This window comes from Rattus norvegicus, chromosome X (genome assembly GCF_021556685.1).
Source record: "Rattus norvegicus strain SHRSP/BbbUtx chromosome X, alternate assembly SHRSP_T2T, whole genome shotgun sequence".
Taxonomy (NCBI): domain Eukaryota; kingdom Metazoa; phylum Chordata; class Mammalia; order Rodentia; family Muridae; genus Rattus; species Rattus norvegicus.
The window spans coordinates 33,980,481-33,998,872 of NC_141554.1; the positions used below are offsets into that span (position 1 = coordinate 33,980,481).

Sequence of the window (18,392 nt, forward strand, 5' to 3'; positions counted from 1 at the left end):
TTCTTTCTCTATGTCTTATGAGTGTGATAGGTAATGAGAAGTCTTCTATTTACTGCATTGTGGCCATTACAGAGAAATGGTATAATTTTCAGTTTCTGGGGAGCCCAGGTTGACACTGCAGAGTATTTCTGTATTCATTGGTATTCTTAGTTAAAAGAAAAACTGGGAAACTAATGTGTGGTAGGTAATTAGTCCCTTTTCATTTACCTTTTCACTTGTCTACATATCTTTTGAAGGAGACTAGATTGTTTGAAATCTTGACTTAGGATGCAAACAATCTCAGCATTGCATTGTTGTCTTCTGTTGAGGTATAACTGTCACTGAATTGATGGATCAAATGGTGGAAGGAATCACTCTCTGTGTGTTCAAAATTACAGTCTGATTGCTAAATAATAAGAGAAATCTATCCTTATGAATTGTCTAATACACGGGCTAAGATACTTCAAGACTTTTAAGTTATATCTATGTGTATAATTCCATCATTACTTAGGATAGGTCTGATAAACCAATTTCTCTATGGAGTTACTGATCTATAAAGTTAAAAAATGAAGAAGGGCCTGGAGATATGGCTCAGCAGTGGGCAGCACTGGCTGTTCTTCCTGAGGACATTGATGTTTATTCCTAGCACCCACATGTTGACCCACAACCTTCTATAACTCCAGTTCCAAAGGATCCAACACTCGTTTCTGGCTTCTGTGGGCACACCACCTGTACATGGTACTCAAACACATGCAAGCACCAATATGCATAAAGTAAAACTGAAACAAGGTGAAAGACACACCATAGTACACTTATGCTGATGAACACTTGTTTAACATTTACAGTTTGGAAACCAGTCCCTCCATATTAGAATAGCAGTAAAATCCTGACTTCTGAATCTGGGGTAAAGCCTGAGAATTGAAAGTCTCTGATGCAACCAGGTAATTCTGTTAAATATATATATGGTGGCTACATTGGATAACTTTTCTACTTCCTTTATTGCCCTTGGCACACTAACATAATTCTCATATTCCTGGTGATAAAACATAGACTAATCAAGTCACGCATTTGCTGAATTAGAATTCATTATGCAAATATACCAGAACCCTGTTTAGAAAGGACCACTTTGATTGCTCTTACTTAGAAACACCTGAATTACTGATTTAGTTTTTGGTGGTGCCAGAGAACCTATACCTTTATATGTGCAATTACGTTACCATTGAGCTACACCACCAACCTAAAGTATAGTGTTTGGGGAACAGAGAACATTTTTAAGAAATACGGCAAACTGGACATGTGGTGATGCCTATAATTCCAACACTTGGGAAGTTAAAGCAAGGGGATCAGTGTTGGAGGCCAGTATTGTCCCAAAAAATACAATCTTTAAAGAAACTTGATACAAAACCAAAGAAAAGTTTTTCAGTTCTTATTATTACCATTTGGAAGAGAGAACAGAACTGAAGGTGCGATGAAGTCAAATGAAAAGGGAGAGACTACAAGGAAAGGAAAGGAAAGGAAAGGAAAGGAAAAGAAAGGAAAGGAAAGGAAAGGAAAGGGAAGGAAAGGAAAGGAAAGGAAAGGAAAAGAAAGAAGTGTAGGACAATGTATAATGGTGAGGATTGGCTAAGAGAGAGAAGGGTAGATAGAATGAGAATGGCAGAAGAATAAAGCAAGATAGCTGAAATGGTTGTCATTGCAACTGTACCAGTGATTCATAAGTCCAGGTGTATATGGAGATGGGCACTGATACACATATAACTATGGATATAAATATGGATGCAGGTATAGATACAGACAGATAAAATACAGATACTAGCATAGGTATCGGCTCATATATACAGTATAAATATGTACTGGCAGCTATGGTTGGAGTTCATGCTCTGATGCAAAGAAAACAGGAAGGGTTGCAAGAAGCTGGGAGATTGACAAGATTGGGAGGGGCCTTGGATAAATGATATCTTATTCCCTCCAGTCAAAGACTTCCATACAGAACACTTGGCAGGCAGGTGCAGATGGGCACAAGCACAATTGAAGACTGGCCTATAGGCTGAGTGGAGGTAGACACACAACCCTACAGACATACAGATGCAAGCAAGCTGTCAAAGGCAAAGATAAAGGAAAAGGCAGTCTAAAAAGAATAGCTACATAACATTGCAACAGTATTTATTTGTTCAGTTCCTTGGACATCCAGGGTCAGCCATTTTGTGCTGACTTAGTCCCCTGGGTATCCTGTATCAGCCATATTAGCTGACTTACACTGGTTATCTCTAGCAATGTCATGCTGCCTAAATATATATTGGGTCTTATGCCCTTCTGTTTCCAATATACATTCGCCCAGGTGAATCTTTGTTCATGGTACTCTTTTGAAAGAATTGCTTATTTATAGAACCCTTTTCTTCTCAAATTATCCTGGTTTGGATGGATAAAACAAGACAACTTAATCTAAATAATATACTACTAATATTAGGAACATCCTTCAGAGACCTAGGATTTCATATAATTGATCACAGTCTTTGGAGTATGTCAACAGAGGCTTTTTCTCATTTGCAGAAACAGGCAAGGGTCTCAAGGATTGGAATCTCCATATCTTATTGCTGTAGACTCATGTTTGGACCCATACCATTAGAATCTAAGGCCTCAGGTCTTTGAGACAAATCCATACTAAACTCCCTGCATTTTAGGACTATGATTCCTACTTTAACAGTTACCTAAACCTGGTCATGTGTGTACAGCTCGTCTTACCTCCATCTGTAGTGTACCAACATACTCTGCCCTGTTCAGCAGCTGGGGCCCAATAAACTTGAATCACATGCTTCCTTCCAAAGCTTTCCATGGCTATACTCAGTATTTACGAAGTACCAGTAACTATTCAGGTTGCCTAGATATGTAAGACAAATTGCTGTTTTCCAAAACCTCAGAGTTCAGTGTAAATATAAGGATAATAATAGATCTGGTTTCAGATGCAATGAAGGCCCCCAAGGAGGAATAAATGTAGTATTTTTGACTGAAATGACAGTAGTAAAAGCTGTTGCCAAGGGCTTCACCTTCCTGAGAGGGCAACCATCAGTTTCAATGGAACCATGACTACTTTAGCTTCTATACAAACACTTAAGTTTCATGGTAAATGGTGATCACCATATGTTACTTTCCTTTCAATGTTTTTAATGGAGAAAGAATATGCTTGTGTGACTATAAGGTGGGTAAACTTAATGCATGGGTGACTCATAAATCTGGTACTTTCATTTTAATTTATAGGAGAAAACTATTAAAACGTGAATAAAATAAATACTAGTCATCTGGCAAGATAAAGGGCCAAGGGTCAAGTTGGAAGCTACATAGGAGGTTGGAGAGGAGACTGAAGGATCATTTCTAAAACTACAGCCCAGTTTTATAAGCTCCAATTTGGGGGGCTTTTCCCCATAGACTTTGTCGTTCTAGCCATCATCACCCTGCATTTGATGGGGTCAAGCACTGTCTCTCTGTGTGTATTGAATAAGACACCCCATTCTATTTTTCTACCAGCAATTCCCATGATGGGCAATTAAATATAACTACTCTCTCCTTAATACAATAGACTTCAATTCTGAATTCTAAATAGTTGAGATTAATAATGAGCTGAAGAAACTTCTACTTTGTTCTCCAGTTTGGACTTAGCCCAACCTGGAAATTGTTGAGCCATCCCTATCTTCCAATCTCTCCACTGGTCAATGGGAAATATATTTTCTGCTCATCTATCTCCAAGAGAGAATTATCTAAATAAATGCAAGTAGCTTGTATCTTTGCCATACTCTCTTATCGACTCCAGCAGAACACAGCCAACTTAAGAAGATAGGATTCAGTCATCACAGAAATCAGAAACAGAAAGTCTCACCTCATGCACATATAAAAGCCCCCAGCTCTCTCTCTAGAACTTACCTGATCTAATTCAAATATCCCAAGGAGAGAAGAAGTAATTGATTGTCTGCAAACATTATTTGATAGCTGTAGGGCCCTTCTTGCAACATTTGCTTCCAAGGTTTTATAAGACTCTGATTTAATTTGTGGTTGAAGCTCTTTCCCTGTTACTCTGTGATAAACTCCCTTAAACTTTTCTCTCTATAAAAGTAACTGTCAAATGCCATACAGTTGTTGTCAGTATTGTGATCTTGTTCCCATTCTCTGTACTTTTTAAAATTTTAATGCAGATATTAATTTTCCATTACTTTAAACCTACATATTTAGCACTCAATAAAGGCCAAATGGATCTGATTAGATCAAACAAGTTGCTACACTCGGTTTCTGGCAGTATAGTTATAGAGGTCTCAACAGAAAAGTTGTAACCATGGAGGAGATAAAAAATAATAATAATATGGGGCTGGGGGGATAGCTCAGTCATTAGGCCATGTACTTGTCTTTGTACAAGCATGATGACCTGAATTTGATTCACAACATCCAAGGGAAAATCCATCTGGGTATGGTAGTATCCACTTGTAGTCTTTTTGCTATGGAGGCAGACAGGTTGGAGATCACTGGCTAACAACTCCAGCCAAACTATAAGTTCCAGATTCAGTGGATCAAACACACGATGGTTAAGTGACTGAGGAAGAGATCAGACACTAACCTCTGGCCTACACATGCTTACCTACACATGTTCGTGCACATCTGCATTCACACAGGCACACAGGCACACCCACACCTTCTCACACACATCTTCTCACCCACTTCCACCCACAGGAAAGATCGGTTTAGGGTATCTGCCTGTTATTTTGTAAACTTTTAAATATCAATAATGCGTAACTAACAGTATGTTGTAGGTCAGGCAGTATGCCTCATTCGTTGCACTCCTTTTTTCTCTGTCTCTTGTTTTGTCTTCCTTCCTTCCGTCCGTCCGTCCTTCCTTCCTTCCTTCCTTCCTTCCTTCCTTCCTTTCTCTTTTTCTTTCTTGATGAAGGATTGTAAAATAAAATGCAGTTTCAAAGTAAACCCAGTGAGTACTTTAGAGAAAGTCAATAATTGCCTCATGGCAAGAACAAACGGCATTCCGTTCAACACATTCCTTAGGAGTTTAAGCATCTAGTCATGGGGAGGGAAGGAGGCATACTGTAACTTGGGAACGGTGGGAACAAAGTCAACGTGATGGTGTCATTACATGAAATGAAAGGTGATTATGTTCCCTCAGTGCACATGCTTCCGGGGCTGCCATTAAGACTGTTCGTTCCCTTCCTTGGAGCAGACTTGTTTTCTTCTGAATCTGACAAAGCACCTATCTGCTCAGTTAATAATTGCTGCTCGCAGCTGGAAGGTAGGTTTTCTGGGCTGATGGAAGGGCTTTAACAGGCAAGCTCAGAATTGACACTATCATTCCGGATCTAACTTGGCATAGACATCAGGAGCATCCTAAGCAGACTTTTCTTGTACCCAGGTTGCTTCACTTTGTCTTGAAAGTTTGCTGATTTACTTGATGTGGCCTTCACTGAGGACAAATGCCTGACACCCTTGGCTTTTTTATCTAACTGGCCAAAGAATCATATGGCATTTTAATTACCCAAAGTTCCTGGGGCCACTTGACCAGAGCAGAGTTGGGGCACACATGTTGAGGCCAAGCTGTGAGAAGCACGTTAGTTCAGTACCTGGGGTCACCTCTTTCTTTGCCTATGCTGACTGTAGCCCTAGGGGTCTGCATAAGGTGGCTCACCAAGTCCATTTGGCTAGCAAACCTGTGAAAAGTTGAAGCACCTGGACAACCAGGTTTCTGTCACAGCCTGTAATTGAAATCCTAGCTCGGGGCTGCCTGCCACCCTTGATTCCTTTGACTCACCTTTGAACCTTTTCTGTCTGGATTGAGCCAGCCCTTGCAGAGAGCAATTTTCATGTCACTGCCTATGTCTAGCTCACATGCAGAAACTCTGCTCTGTGCCAAATTCCAAGTGGGTGTTGTTGGCAAATGGATTAGCTGAACTTGAGAATCACCTTTGTGGCAGGTGGTGGTCCATTATTGTTTGCCCTCTTTCATGAAAAGAGACAGAGAGCAAGTGACTGAGGAGGGTGGTGTCAGAGAACCATACAGCTTTCTCCCACAGGATAAGGCTCCAGTCCCTGTGTAGTCTTTATCCTATACCTTCTCTCAAATCCTGAATAGAAACTTGTTTTCAATGGTCAATTTCTGTCAAAGAGCCTGTTCAAGTAGAAAGGTGATGTGTTTTGTGCCACTGGACATTCTGATCAATCTAAGTCAAGAGGTCCATGCTCTCCAATTTCACGGAGCAGTCTATTCACTCTGTGTTCCCAGAGTACAGCCTTGGCAAGGACAGCTCACACTGAGACGGCCTGGAGGGCTCTCAAAGAAGAGGGCAGTTCAGTATTGAAAGGTGGCTCTGAGCATAAAACACTGGCTGCATAATTTTGAAGACACATTACAAAGTGAAACGCCAGGATACAAGTGCTGTTAAAGGGGCCCCTAGGTGTCAAGATCTACCTTTTGGGCCTGTGGTCTCTCTGCGAACATATAATTATTTGCTCTTTTTAATTTGCTATTTAGCACCATTCTAAGTAAAAGAATGGGTATGTTGATTTTTATCATGACTTTTCCTTCGCACCTTTATATTTTAGGATGCAAGCTATGTAGGTAAGATGTGAGATCAGTTAGTTCAATTTTGCAGTCAGGGCAATCATGTTGACATTTCCCCAGTACACATATGTGGATGTCTTTCATTGTAACTAGGATGCTGGAGATGCTGCGAAGCAGGTTGTTTTTACTGTCCTTGTTTTGTTTTTCATTTGTTTTAGTCTTCTTATTTGAATTCTTTTTATTCACTTTTCTTTCTGTGTATATGTATATGAGGGTACACATACATATGTGTGCATGTATGTAGAACAGAGGGTATCCATGGGTATTATGCCTCAGGAACAATACCCACTTTGTTTTTTGAGACAGCATTTCTCCTGGTCCTCACCCGTACTAGGGGTAGGCTGTAATCCAAGCACTTGGAAGTCAGTGTGTAACACTACACAGGCTCTTTTATTTAACATGGATTGTGAGGATAGAATGCTGGTGTTCATGCTTGGAAATCAAACACTTAGGTTACTGTCTGATCTGTCACCCTAGACCTGTTTTGTTTTAGTTGAGGTTTCAAGGTAGGATTTCTTTAGGTAGCCCAGGCTAACCTTGAGCATGTAGCTTTCATGCCTCAGTTTTCTGATTGCTGGCATTGGTGGCATGCCATGCTATACCCAACTTTGATTTTAGTTCTTGATGTGAGCACATTCTCCTAATGTTCCTCCCCAATGTCTTTGCTGAGGAAGAGGTAGAATGAAAGCAAGGCAGAGCAAAGCAAAGCAAAGCAAAACAAAACAAAAAAACAACAACAACTCTGAGTTGCCCTGTCTTTCATTTTCCTTCTCTGTTGTCATGTTCAGTGTAGTAGTTGTTAAACACAAGGATATAAAGGAATAAGAAAGCATCAAACAGGAGTTCGTACTTGCCTATGATTTTTAGAAGGCCTCACGTATTAAAAATGCAATGTCATTCAGTCATTGTGTTTCAACCTCAATTTACTATTTTTACAAAAAGCCATATTTTAAATAGCTGTCTCAATAAAGATCTGGCAAAGAAAAGCATCTCTTGGGCAATTAACTCGGTCTCCATGCCCTGTCAAAGACGTATTGCCTCACTAAAAGGTCCAAACTTTTCTTCCTCTGCCCCACCTTGAATTCTGTAGTCTAAGTCAGTGAGCTGCTTTTATCAATAGTTGTATATTAGGTATTTTAGGAGTTGGAAGTCATCTGGATGATGTGGTGCAAGCTAGTGCACTTCTCCTGCCATAGTGTTAAAAGTGATCCCAGAAAATAGACTGACAGACACAGGTATGTACTCATAAAACTTTATTAATTAAAACAAACTGTGACACTTGTTTCTTTAACCATGAGTTGTAGTAATTTGCTGCCTCCTGCTACAGAAAATGCTGCATTTGAACCTATTCTCATATTTTTATTTCACCAACTGATAAATCTTCAAAATTCTTATTTGAAGTGTGCGTGTGTGTGTGTGTGTGTGTGTGTGTGTGTGTGTGTGTGTGTGTGTGTAGGGGGTGCCATGTGCTTTGTATTTGAAATGAACTAGATCAGTGATTAGTAAAGTTATTTTCTGTGTGTGCAGAAAGCTAAAAATGGGCCATTTGTTTTCTCTTGATCCTTGCATACTGCTGGCATCTATGACCAGTCTCCTAAGAGTATTCTAGGAATAGGAACATTATCGAAATTTACCAGAGAACTGAAACTTCTAATATGCAACTGTGCTTCTTGCTTTCAGTGGGTGCTCAGATAGGGGAGATCTATTGATCACAGGGTTCACATCTGCTCCCCACCTCCAACCAGCACCTTTGTAGGAGGGTGCTGGAAGGACAGGAAATGACAGCAGTAGGCCAGCCCAGTCACAATGGCATGCTGAAGTCAAGTGCAAATAATTATTAGGGAGATGAAAATTACATAGCAACTTCTTCTTACTAATGGTCTACAGAGAAACAGCCTCATTGTGTTTTCAAAAAGTTAATTGTCCATGGTGTTTGGAAGAAATTCTGCTTATTACCCTCATGGAATTCAATAAAGCTGTGGCACAAAGGTTCCCAGATCACATTGGGTAATGTTCTGTTCCAGACTGTTCTCTCAGTTTCCAGGACACCTTCCCCTTCTTTTGTTCTAAGCTCATGGGAAGTTCCTTTTCAAGTTTCTTCAGCTGGTTCTTTTTAGTTCAATATTTCATTTCCCACATTAGCAAGTTGAAATGTCTCCTTAAAACCCATAGAAAAGTAAAGCATTCTCAACTGTTAAGTATTCGGATAATGTTTGATTTCGGTCCGAAACAGAATCATAAGTGTTCACCCATAGGAGAGACCCAGATGATTAGCTTGTCCTGTGTAGAGTATTCTTTGGGCAGTAGAAGTGACACACACTCGTGTGTGTGTGTGTGTGTGTGTGTGTGTGTGTGTGTGTGTGTGTGTGTGTTTGTATTTGCTGTATTTACATGGATATGTGTTTAAGGTTCTGACTAGGTGGCTGGAGCAATAGGAATATTTCTGGAACATTAGTGAAAATCAGCAAGTGACTTAAGTTTAGGACAAATTAGCAATCTCCTTACCCTACACGTACAGATGCTTTACCACCACAACTTAGACATTTATGCAAAGCTCATATTCTATAATAAGACACCAAGAGTTCATTAAAGGCTCATTACTGGTTCACAAATTAGGGCAGCTATTTACCACCTTTTCAAAGCTTGTGCTAAAATAAAAGTATCTTTCTCAGGCAAGCATGATTGCAGTGGATTCCAACAAGTGGCATCGAATAATACGGTTGTAAAATTAAAGGGAAACCACGCATGCTAGGATATCAGCTCATCTCTAGACAAAAGAAAATGGACAGAAATAGTAATCACTATAAATGTACTTTAGGTACACTAATGTGCTTTTGTGTCTTGTATAGAGTTTATAGGACCAAAATTGAAATAACAATATTAATGGATGCCCATGTTATAGAAAGGAGCGATTTGCAACTTCTATAATGTAAAGTCCTGGAAGCAGAGATTTATAGAAATACAGTTGCCATTTGAAAACAGAGTATAACTTAAGGTATGTATGTAACTGTTTTGGTAACCTCAAAGACTGAACCAATCAGTATGGCCAGAGGCATATGGCAGCTGCTGCTTACCCTAAGCCGAAAGTGGCTACCCTTAAAGTGGTGCTAGAATCAATCCTGCCCAGAAAGTAAAGGTACTAAGAATCAGCACATTTCACGGTAAAAAGCCAGTTAGTAAATATGTGAGGCTTTGTGAGCCATTTAATCTCTTTTGCAACTATTAAGCTTTGCCATTATCTAATAAAAACAGCCACAGACATTAAGTGGATGAGCACAGTTGTGTTCCAATAAAGCTTTGTAGACACTGAAACTTGAACTTTGTATAATTTTCATGGATTGTGAAGGGCTATTTTCTTTTACTTGGTGAAAATTCTAAAAGCGTAAAACAAGAAAACTCAGGCTGCAGATACAAACTAGAAAGCCATGGAGTCTCCTGCATCGGTGTTGCCTGGTGAGAACAAACATCTGTTTACAATAAACATCTGTTTATTGTAGGGTATCAATACAGACCAAAGAAATGATTCTATCCAGGTCAAGCTTAGTGGACCAGTAAGTTTAATCAATGTCACAAGAGTTTCACTGATGGGTTACCTAGATGATCATGGGAAACTTATGATTAGCCCTACCATGGAAGATGAATGTCTCTCTCTTTGTGTATCCTGTGTAAGTACCTCTTATGTCTATGCTACCAGGAAGCTCCTCTTAAGACTTTTTGTGTACCACATAAGCCTGTGTTCTCTCCATGAGGTATCGTTAATAGACCTACTCTCGTGATGGTCTCCTGTGCCTACTCATAATTACAACTGCTCTGTTGTCAAAATGGCAACAGCTGTGCCATGCCTGGAAGACAGTGTGTTCCACTGTGTTGGCCCCAAACAAAACCAATCTTTTTTTTTTTTTTGGTTCTTTTTTTCGGAGCTGGGGACCGAACCCAGGGCCTTGCGCTTCCTAGGTAAGTGCTCTACCACTGAGCTAAATCCCCAGCCCCAACAAAACCAATCTTAATTCACAGGTGGCTGGTAAGATTTTGGCCCATGGGTGGTGATTTGCATATCCTGTTCTACATAAGCTCCCCAAGTACCTTTTGAGCTCAGTAATTATTTTGTTTCATAATTTTACCAGGGTCACCTTCCTTCCTGGCTTGCAATGACCCTGGGCTGACCTGTTTGATCAAAATCCTCAGCCTTCCCCGCAATGAGGCTTTGGGAAGGTCATAAAATCTTTTTTTTCTTTCCATTTGTGCACCAACTTGATATAATATCTTGTTTGTCATAGGGCTCTTGGGAAATACGTGATACGATACTGTTAAATATTAAAGATAATGGTTCCATGCCACCCCCCCACACACCATTATTGGAAATTAAAGATGTGCCTTCAACTCTACAGGCATGGCTTATAGAGTTAAGTTCAGACTCAGTTAGGTTGCTAAGCAATTCTTCTATTTTTGTTCACCTTTAGCAGTATCTTTTCTCTAGTTCAAATATTGAGTAGACGAGAACCGTCTTCAGAATGATATATTTCTTAAAGGCCTTATTTTCCAGCCATTGGACAGCCGTGCCATTAGGTAAATGATTGAAGTATTTGAAGTGAAGGCTTAAAGATGAGCAGGGTCAGAGACTGACCCTGAGGAGAGAAAGAGGAGGTAGAACTGACCTGTAAGGAGCAACTAGGCAATAGGCAAGGAAGCTTATAAATCCCTGTAAAAAAAAAAACAGTTTGGCTGGAGGCAGATAAAAAGAAAACAGTTTGGGAGAAGTAAAATGTACAGGGCTGTTGGAGAGCAGTGATCTGTCCTAAAATGAAAAGGAAAAATTGCAGAGTGATCTACTCAAATAAGTCTTGGCAGCTTTTGAGTTCATACTAGATACCTTTAGCATATCCTGCACTTTCAGTTCCACCATTCAGTTCCTTGTGGTCAACTGGAAAATTCCAGAAAGGTTGAACTCACAAGTTTTGATAACTTTTAATACAGATGATTAATGTAATTATTCTTTTATTATCTAGGATTGTCAATTTATCCTATTTCTGAAGTAAGATTATCAATAGGTATGGATCTATAGAAATAATCAATGTACATGAAATTCAACATCTATGGTGTCTACCTCCTGCTGGAGGTATATATCTTGCTATGGATAAGAGAACACTGTTACATAATGACCTATTTGTTCACCCTTTGTCATCTGCATATTATAAAAACCAATCTGGGCTAGAAAGGTTGCTTACTTAGTAAAGTCCTTGCTGCACAAGTGTGAAGACCTGGGTTTGTATCTTCAGCATACATGAAAAAAAAAAGCAACAACACAATGGCATGTGCCTAGAACCCCTGATGGGGGAAGCAGAGACGGGAGAATCATTAGGACTTGGCAAATAGCCAGCCAAGTCCAATCATTTGTCTCTATATTCAATGAGAAATGCCATGTCAAAACATAAAGTGAAAATAATGGAAATCGACCTCCTCTGGCTTCTGCATGTATATATACATGTGTATCCAAATCCCATCCAACCCATGATATCCTCAATGGAACATATAAGGCACCTCTTTTGAATCACTATATTTTAGACATGGTCTTTTGAGCAAATTACAGTACCAGACATGAAATGGATCCATGTGCCTATGGATCAGGTCTCAAATCTAATCAGAAAGTGGTTGGTTACACGATGACAATGATGCCACCATTGCATCATTAGGTACATCTTGCTCTCCAGGTCAGTATTGCAGTATACTGAGTCTAACACAGGGTAAGACCATTGATGTCTTTTCTCCCCCAGCAGTCTCTATAGCACTCACTGTCATTATTTAAGTTAGTACACAGAGAAGAAATTTTCTAATCTGTCTGGACTTGACATCTCTTATGTCCTGCAGCACAAATATATGATGTCTTTAGCCATAGTGTCTTACTATATAGTTATGATTGATATCACAGGAAATTACAAATTCCTGTGTTGCTTTTGGAAACCTCTGGGGACTTCCTGATCAATAACTCTTAGGAAGGAATCCTATGATTTGCACTGGCATTTTCATCTAATAATCATGTCTCTTGAGAGTGATATTAACCATTCATACAGGGTAATTTCATTCAGACTCTCTCTTTTTTTTTAAAGTTTTACTTTGATTTTAGCTCATAAAGATTTCATAAGATCTTTACATACATCTTTGGCTTTTGTTTACCCATACACTAACACCTCCTCCCCTTTTCCTTCTGCCACCATCCCTACCTAATCCTTTCATGATATCTATTGATCATTGATGCATCGTCTATTGTTAAACAGAAATCTAATCTTCCTACTCCTTTTAAACCGGGTCCTTTATTTTCTTAACCATAATTTGTAAGAATGCCTCATAATTTTAGATAAAATTTCTGGATTTCATTTTCTATTTTTTATATTCTTATATTTTATATTTTTATATTTCATTTTTATAGCTTCTTACCCTCTAAGTCTTAGGCAGGCAATTTATAGTTGATGGGCCTTGGGAGAGTGTCCTTGGAGAAGCACCACTGATTAAAACTCCCCACAAGCATACAGAGACTGAGCCAGATCCCCTTCTATCCTCCTGTGACTTAGTCCCCTTGCTGTGACCAACTCATCAAAGTATGGTCTCACGTGCCACTGTCCCAGAAGCAAAAACTGAATACAGTCTGATATTACCTGTCATCTGCCCTGAATTTTAATTTTAAGCTCCTTCAATACTAAAGTTTGCTTCTGAAATCTGAAGCAGCCTGAGTGACTGACAGAAGCTTACAATGGCATCCATCCCCAAGGGATTATTCTTAATCTATGCCCCTTCAGCCTCCAAGAGCCCCTTGTGCAAAGTGTCATCATTAACAGTTGATAAGGTACAGAATCTGTGGGCCTCAGAGAGACCATTTCTGAAGGACCAGGAAGTAATCCCAGTCTCCCTTTCACTCATCTCTTGTCTCCTTTCCAATAGCTTTCCCTCTGTCCTTTGATGCCAGCCTTCACAATCTTCTTCTGCAAATAGCAGACATCTTGTGGTCAAGCACTGAAAGTACCTTTGATAGCATCATGGAAACCATAATTAGTGAAAACCTAATGTTTCCAGGAGAGATAGTGACACGAGGAATAATTTTAATTGCCATTGGGCGTTCTATGAGAAAATAATCTGATTTTATCTCTAAATCAAATCCCTGTCCTTTGGTTTCAGGTAGTGTCATCTTGTACATCTGTGTACCTTTTGTCAAGTAGTGCCACTAACAGGTGGTACTTGGAAAATCCTCCATATTTTATAATATACATTCTGAAAGTCACCAGAGGCCAAGTCCTAGAATTAGTAGTCAGAGAAGAAAATGAGTATCTTTTAGATAGTCAGTATCAATTCTACCCAGCAATTTTCACAAGCTATCAAGTTCAAAATTTGAAAAATTGAAAAACAAAACAAAACAAAACCCAATAAAGCAATCCCATTAAAAAAAATAAGGACCCAGTTGATCATTTTGTCATTTGAGGTTCTGAACTTGTAGTTGGTATTTGAAAGACAAATACTGGGTTGGATAACTTTGATAGCCCCACCTTCCTGAAAAATGCCATGCATACCGGCCCCTGTCTGCTGAATCCTCACCTAGAGAACTCCTGGAAGTTGTCTTCATGCCTATTGCCTGGCCTTTGCCCTCGTTTCATTTCATCTTCATTACTTTCCATTTCTGCTGATTTCACAAGCACTGCTTCTTTTACTGTAATTATCCTTGCTAATCTTTTGTTCTTAAGACACTCTCTCTCTCTCTCTCTCTCTCTCTCTCTCTCTCTCTCTCTCTCTCTCTGTGTGTGTGTGTGTGTGTGTGTGTGTTTGCTAGTGTATGACAGAGAGAGAGAGTGAGAGAGAAGAGAGGAGAGAGAGAGAGAGAGAGAGAGAGAGAGAGAGAGAGAGAGAGAGAGAGAGAGAGAGAGAGCGCCTTGGAAGGTTTTTTTGGAGAAGGGTGGAATTGGAGTAGGAATGCTTGTGTACGGGCAGATGCACATGTACATATATGAACATGTGTAGAGACTAATGGTCAACCTTGGATCTTGTTCTTCAAAACACACCTACTGTGTTATTTGAAACAGGTTCTGTCACAGGCCTGAAACTGATGGATTCAACAGGGTGGCTAACAAGCTCTAGACATGTTTCGCTACCTCCCCAGCACTGGGATGATGAGTATGAGTCACCATGCATGCCTTTTCTTTTAACATGGGGCCTAAGGATTGAACTCAGGTCCTCAAGCTTTCAAGGCAGGCACTTTATCTATGGAGCTACCACTCCAGTCCTTTACTTTGCATTTCTGAAGTCTTATACATTCAGGAAAAATGACCTTTTCCTGGTTTTGACAACTTTATAGCAACTAGACATATTCAGGGTGCTTTTGATAGATATACTGGATGAAATGCAGTGTAGGAAATCTTTGACTACATGACGCCCAAGTACAATAATGCACATGCAAGTTTTATATGTTAGGTTTTTCTAGTTAAAGGCCCTTACAGAACTGACATGCCATCACTGGAATATTTCCTCAGATCTTACACGGGGTTTCTTAAATTCTCATTCTAAGTACATTCCAAAGCTGAAGACATGATTTTGGATTGATGGGGAAAATTAAATTTTTTATATGTAATAATCTCTGGCATTTGAGAACCTGTCGCAAATTTCTGTGATGACCCACCAACCAATGAATAACAAAGAATTTATTACGTAGTGACCATGTGCCATGTTTTGTAGTACATACCATGAAAAGTTGGAGAAATTCCCCAGTATGACCCTGATTTCAAGAGTTTGCAGTTCATTGGGATGAGTTCAAGTTTGCTTACATAATACATTTAATTCTTTCATTTATCAAAATAGTATTAATTAATTATCTACTATATACCATGCACACAGTCTAGTTAGGGTAAAAGATCATAACAAAAATATTTAACAACCGTACAGCAGAAGATCAAAACTAAGATGGAGACTCCTGGAGGATGTACCTGGCAAAATTAAGACAGCTCTTATCTCTTATTGTTGTCTGCCTTCTGCTACCCTCTTCCACTCCTGATGTGATTATAAAGCCTCTGTAGCCTGACATGGAGAACTGGACTCCCCTTAGGAGAAACATTTCTCAGGCCAAAAAGAAAGATAGGCGTCTTGCTCTGCACAAGTCTGTTCTTTGAAGCGTCTTCACCTTTGTTCTAAAGGCGTATAATGTACAGCACACAGCCCTGGCTGTAAAAAGCATCAGGAGTTCATAAGTAAATTTCACTTTTAAAGGACTCCTTTTCTTACCCTTGTTTAACCTGCCATTTAAGAACATGCAGGAGTGCCTCAAAGTCACTCATTTATTGGCCTATGTTTGTTTTCCCATTGTATGATTTATCTCTTGTGGAATAACCAGTTACACCAACATTTTATAGTTGCTATGGCTGATGTATGAAAATTCCTTCCAATTCTTCTGTGTTAAATTGTTCTTCCTCATACAAGTTCAGAGCTGATAGGCTTTTAGAAAGTGTTTGAACCGTGTCTTTGGGTTTGTTTTGTTTTTGTTATGGTTTGGTTTTTTGGTTTTTGGGGTTTGTTATTTTGTTGTTGTTGTTGTTGTTGTTTTTGTTGTTTTGTGTGTGTGTTTGTTTGACAAAATAATTTAATAAAAGAAACTTAAAGGAGAAGGGGTATTTTATCTTTTTGTTTAAAGTTCAAAGACAAGATTCATCATGGAAGGAAATGAAGACAGCAGTAGCTAAAAGCAGCTGTTGATGGGCCAGGATCCTAGTTAGGAATGATGCTACCCAGAGTGAGCAGGTCTTCCCACCTCAGTTGAAACAATCAATATTATGCCTCTAGAATACCTAAGGACTTACCTACCAATTGAGTCAAAATTCTATTCATTTAGCAACTACCACTAACCATTGTAGAACATGAGTGTTTCAGCCTCATCAAAATGGATTAAATCTACTGATAGATTCCTAATATGATAGAAATATTTGGAGATAGTAGACATTTTCAGAGATGGAGCATAGTGGGGACCAGCAGGTCATTTAGAGAAAGTCCTGGAAGGTTGTATATTATACTAGGTGCCTTCTACATTCTGTTTTTCTGCCTTTTGTCTTCCATGCAGTAAAGAAACTCCTCTGTCACATTCTCCCAGGGATACGGTATTCCCACTGGCACTAATCTAATAACAGCTCATCTAGGAGGCCTTGGGTTAAAACCTATGAAACTATGAGCCACAAAAAACCTTTCCCATTTGTATATATATATATATATATATATATATATATACATATATGTATATGTATATATATATTGTTATGGTATTTGTATTAGTGGATAGTGTATCATTGCTGCAACAAAATACTTGAAGAAACACTTTGAAAAAAGTCTTGTAACTCCAGGGAATTCATCCACTGTGGCCAAAATTAATGGAGTCAGGAGTTTGAGGTACCTGGTCACACTGCAGCAAGAGTCAGGAAGTAGAGCACTATGAATATTGAAGCTCAATTCACTTTTTCTTTTATTCAGTCCAATTCCCTCGCTCACAGAATGGCTCCACTCACATTTAGCGTTTGTCTTCCAACCTCAGTTTACCCATTTGAAATCGTACCTGTCAAACATGACCAGATCTATGTTGTCACCCTGATTCTAAATGCCATCAAGTTTACGATCAACATGAACCATCGCAAGATAAACACAATTTACATTGTTGTTTAAAACAATAGATGTTTATTGTTCCACAACTTGTGTGGATCCAGGATTTGAATATCACTGAGTCTTCTAACCCAGGCTTTCTCAAAAGACTACAAAGGATTGACATGGATGGACTGTTTGAAAAGTAACCCTAGGGAAACAGATGCATCCATATGATTTGGTAGTTACTGGTATACTTCAGAGTTGTGAGACTTGGAGAGGGCACTATTCTTCACTGACAGTTGTTCTAAGACAGCCCTTGAATTCTTGTCAAGCCAGCCTTTCCAGCATTACTGCTTATTTCCTGAAAAATTTCAAGCTAAAAAGACTAGACAGAGTAGCAGACAGAAATCATCATTTTTGCAACCTAATCACGGAAGTGTAATCTCCTCAACACTGCCATATTCCATTAAGGTAAAAGCAAGTTAAAGGACATGATATTATACAAGGCAGTGGATAATAGGAGGCAGGGATCACATCACTCCAGGCCATGTTAGAAACTGTCTTGCAGACACGTGTTTGGCTTAGCAAACAGTTACCATCTCACACATTAGACATTACAGTATAACTCTGATTAATAACTGGCCCTTGTTCTCCAGGTGCTTCGCTCACAGTCAGCTTGGGATCCCAGACATAACAAAATATGGGCTCCGGTGGTCAAATCTGGAGAGGGAGTTAACAGTCAGTATTTTATACAAACTTTCAAGCAGTACTTGTGTTGCTGATTCAAGGACACATTTGGTTATATGGATTTTAACATGTCATCCAATACTGGTGATGCCACTATCAGCATTGGCTGATAACAGAGGTATTGATGACAGGTTGTCAGATGTCTTCCAACCTCAAATTCCATTTATTTCCTGTCTTGCTTATGGTCTCCCTAGGTGATGTTGTATAGTTACAACTTCTCTGATACTTCTAACTCCTACATGTTAAAGGTAGTATGCAAGATGAGCTGCAACAGTGCACTGCCTTTCCCCTCACCCAAATCCCCAACGCAGCTCTTAGATCTGATCTTTTCATTATTCCATTATGCTTTCCCCTTCCCATGTATTGGTTTAGTACTTTGTATAGCCCTTAGGTTTAGTTCTTATTCAATCCTTCCTTCAAGTCTTCAAATATTCACAATCAATTAAAGTTCGGGGGTCAAGGA

The 18,392-nt window shown here is 39.3% G+C and overlaps 1 protein-coding gene and 1 long non-coding RNA gene across 9 annotated transcripts in view; one reads left to right on the forward strand and one right to left on the reverse strand.

The window, feature by feature from the left end:
- LOC147998191 (uncharacterized) overlaps positions 1–2,800 on the reverse strand; it is a 188,087-nt gene extending 185,287 nt beyond the window's left edge. Inside the window, exon 1 of the long non-coding RNA XR_015646950.1 lies at positions 2,722–2,800. This is a non-coding gene — a long non-coding RNA (uncharacterized LOC147998191). The remainder of the gene's footprint in view (positions 1–2,721) is intronic.
- Frmpd4 (FERM and PDZ domain containing 4) overlaps positions 1–18,392 on the forward strand; it is a 642,821-nt gene that overhangs the window by 404,940 nt on the left and 219,489 nt on the right.